Source organism: Hyaena hyaena, unplaced genomic scaffold (genome assembly GCF_003009895.1).
Source record: "Hyaena hyaena isolate Hyena2069 unplaced genomic scaffold, ASM300989v1 scaffold_1885, whole genome shotgun sequence".
Taxonomy (NCBI): Eukaryota; Metazoa; Chordata; class Mammalia; order Carnivora; family Hyaenidae; genus Hyaena; species Hyaena hyaena.
The window spans coordinates 4341-8680 of record NW_024082520.1 but is presented as its reverse complement, the minus strand read 5'-3'; positions in this window follow the sequence as shown (position 1 = coordinate 8680).

Genomic DNA, 4340 nt, shown 5'->3' with positions numbered 1-4340 from the left:
CTTTTCATTTGGGGGGGGGGGCTTCTTGTATTAAGGTGTGGAGCTTTTCATTTAATTTCTTAAATTTTTAAGAAATTATTTTCTCAAATATTTTCCAGCCATGATTTTTGTGTCTGTGTGTGTGCATGTGCGCAAATGTCTGTACACACACATGTACTGTTTGTGGGATATTTCTTTAACCTAGGTTTTTTCTACCATTCTGCGAGTTTTACAAGTCTTTCTTTCTGCTATCATTTTTTTTAATTTTTAGTTTTCAAGACCTCCTTTTGGTTCTCTGAATATTTCTTAATTTTATTTTTTTATTCAAGTTTTTTTCCTGAGTATTCTTTTATATACTCTACTCTTGTTACATGGATTCAATATTTCCTCTCAATCATCTGAAGATATTAATAATAGTGTATTTGAAGAATAGTCTCGGGGCACCTGGGTGGTTCAGTTGGTTCAGTGTCCAGCTTCAGCTCAGGTCATGATCTCGTGGTCCATGGGTTTGAGCCCTGCATTGTGCTCTCTGCTGACAGCTCAGAGCCTGGAGTTGTTTCAGATTCTGTGTCTCCCTCTCTCCCTGCCTCTCCCCAGCTCGTGCTCTCTCTCCCTCTCAAAAAGAAATAAATGTTAAAAAAGAAGAAGAAGTAGTCTCAAAAAAATATTTTCTCTGCATAATTTTTCTTTTTGCTGCTTTTGTTTACATGTGTGTGCATGAGCATGTGTTGGTCATTATAAATTTTATACTGAAGTCTTTTCTTAGATATAATTTTTAATTTTTTGGCCTTTTTTATTTACTTTTTTAAATGTTTGTTTATTTTTGAGAGAGAGACAGAGTGTGAGTTAGGGAAGAGCAGAGAGAAAGAGGGAGACACGGAATCTGAAGCAGGCTGCAGGCTCTGAGCTGTAAAGCACAGAGCCCAACACAGGGCTTAAACCCACAGACCAGACCACTAGATCATGACCTGAGCCAAAGTCGGACGCTTAACCAACTGAGCCACCCAGGAGCCCCTGACTAGATTTTTTAAAAGACTTTATCAGATTAGTCCATGATTTTCTGTTCATATTAAAAAGTAGAATGCTGAAAACAAGATTAGAATCTCATAGACTTGCTGACTAGTTTTCACTATTAAGTGTTTTGCCTGAGCACATAGTTTTGGAGTTTTCCTCTTGCCAGCTCAGTCCAATTCAGCCAGGAAGGGATGATTAAATATTCTGCCAACATTCTGGAAGCCAATTGGCAGAAGAGGGTTCAGGAGCCTCAGGAATTGGTATGCAAATTCCAATACCATATTTCAGTACAGTACTCCTACCCGCAACTGTGGCTCAATTCTCCTACCCTGGAGTGTCTTCTATTTACTTTCCTGAGAGAGCAAACCTCCAGAGTTCTACTAAAGTAGATGTGGTGTGGTTGCTTGGCTAGGGTTGGAGATGTAACTAACTGAGAGTGGGGACTAGATCAGAGATGTACAAAGCTCATCAGGGAAACTCCTTGGCTTCAACTAAGGACTCAGGATTACAACCCTATCATGGGTCATGCAAGGACCAGGCTGCTCAGAGAGATACATGCAGGAATGACAACTTGGCAGAAGGGTGACATAGGCATTCTTTCTAAAAGAGTCCTTACAGCAAGCAGCCTATGTAGCAGTTTGCATAACCATTCAGTAGCTATCCAAAGTGCAAAGATGGGTTGGGGGGGAGTCCACATTAGAAGATGCAGGAATCACTCTAGCTTCAAAACCTCATGCTTCATAGAAAAGTGATAGCTCTTGTCAGAATTCTGTAGGCATGGCTTCCAGAATCTGCACAAAAGACATACCATTTATAAGAACCACCAGACCCAGGGAGGACCAAAGCTTCCAATTCACATACAGTTTTCCAGGGGTCATTTTTTTAAGTTTATTTATTTATTTTGAAAGAGAGAGGGAGGGAGAGGCATAGAGAGGCAAGGAGAGAGACTCCTAAGCAGGCTCTTCACTGTCACTGTAGAGCCCAGTGCAAGGCTCAAATTCACTAGCCATGAGGTTGTGTCCTGAGCTGAAATCAAGAGTAGGATCTTCAACTGGTTGAGCCACCCAAGTGTCCCAGGGGTGTTATTTTTGGTATAAGCAATAATTACATACTGTTTTTATCAGATACCAGACAGAGTTAGAGCTCTAAATGAAGCTCAAGTTCTCTGCTCCAATCTAAAGGAATGGACTTTATCAAGTCTTTATCCACACAGCCTAATTGGTTCTTTTACATTTTTGTTGTTATTGATGAAACAGGAGTGAAAGAAACACATGGCTACAAATAGGGGAAGGTGGCCGGTTAATGTAGTATGAAGTAAGGGCATTTCTGTTTCTATATTCTCAAAGAACATGAGGTTAAAAATGCAGTCGTAAGAGTAAGCATAGTTATTGAAGTGTGAGGTCAGGGTGAGTGAGTGAGAATTAGGCCATTTTGTAAAAGTATTTGATCTGGACCTCAATTCCTCAAAAAAATGTATTTAGGGTTTCTTTTTCTTTCTTTAAGTTTGTTTACTTATTTTGAGAGGTAGGAGAGAGAAAGAGAGAGAATGACAGGAGAATGGATAGAGAAAGGGGGGAGGGGGCAGAGGGTCTCCACGCCCACAGCAGAGGGCCCAATACAGGGCTCAAACTCATGCACCGTGAGATCATGACCTGAACTGAAATCAGCCACTTAACTGACTGAGCCTCTCTTGGGTCCTTAGGATTTTTTTTTCTTGAAAAAGATGATGTCTTCCTTGGGATACACTCAAGGCTATAGTAAACTTACTCCAAAATGTATAATGGCCCAAACATAATAGAAGTCTGTTTCAAACTCATGTAAAAGTCCTGGCAGGAATGTAGGGTGTTAGGGTGACTCTCCTCCATGCAGTCAGATTGGAACACCTTCTGACAGAGCCTCTGCCATCTGCAAAGCTGACTTCCAAAGTTGCAAGGTCCTCTTTCTGTCAGCTGAATGGAAGAGTTCAAGAGGGCGTGGGTTGTTTGAAGTAGACGTAAAAAGTGTCACCCTCGAACTAAGGCAAGTAGCTGCACTGAAAAGTGCTGAGTAATGTTGTTCATGTATGGGCCCATGATAAGGAGGGAAATATGGATTTAATTGAGCAGTAGTACGGGATTTAGATTTTAGAATTACTTCTATAAAATACATTCGATTAAACATATAATAGACATTATTTGAGAATCCAAGGATATAGTCAATTATTTTTATTTTTTGTTTATTTTTATTCTTTTTTTTTTTTTTTGAGAGACAGAGAGAATGAGCAGGGGAGGGTCAGAGAGACAGGGGGACAGAATCTGAAGACAGGCTCCAGGCTCTGAGCTACCTGTCAGCACAGAGCCCAACACGGGGCTCGAACCCACGAACCGTGAGATCATGACCTGAGCCGAAGTGGGATGCTTAACCAACTGAGCCATCCAGGTGCCCAAGTCAATTACTTTTAAAGGGCTCATTTGAAACATTTAATTCCTTAAAAAGGTCAGGTCAGAAAAATTGCATTTTTAAACTGAGTACTAATAATTTAAGTAGCACCACATTAAAGGTGACTCATCATGTCATTATGTTCATGATTTACATGTGGATGACGCAAATGTATACTGTCCTCAATAAAACGTACTCGTAGACTTGCAAAACTGACCACAGGTCAGTTTCCTTCATTGTAAATGAAGTACTCATCTTTATTTTTAAAGAAAAACTTTTTTTTTTTTAAAAACTTCGATTGCTTATTTTCATAGATGTTTACTTGTTTTCCTTTAGGTAACAGAGTATTTTAGCCAATTCTCCATGGCACCAAATGGCCACATTACAGCAGTCATGACATTTTAAGGGATCGAAAGAAACCAAATATCAAAAGAAACCAAACCAAGCAGAAACATCCCATTTATTAAAATGCTTCTGTTACTCTGCCTGACACTGACTGAGGCTCTATTCTTTGCTTATCTTGCTTTTCCTAATGGAACACGGGAGCTGCCGGGAAGCTGAACAAACACCATTTGTACTTCAAAACATACTTGACAACGCTGAAAGAAAATAATAATTGGAAAATAAATCTTTTTACCTCATACATTCAAATTAAATGCTAAAGAGCACATACACCCCCCCAGTTTATAAACGTAAATTGTTTTGATCTTATCACTCATTTTTACCAGTTTTAAACATATATGAGAGGTCTTTTGCTTCACTTGTGGTGGTTTGAAGCGCACCTATTTTTTTTTCTTTTTAATAAACTGACTTCCAAAAAAAAGAGAAGAGAAAAAGAGCCAACTCAGTGTTTGATCGCCTGTTTCCATTCATTCACCTCTTTCTGTAAAATTATCCTTCTGATCTAACGGGTTCCAGTAAAAGATGAA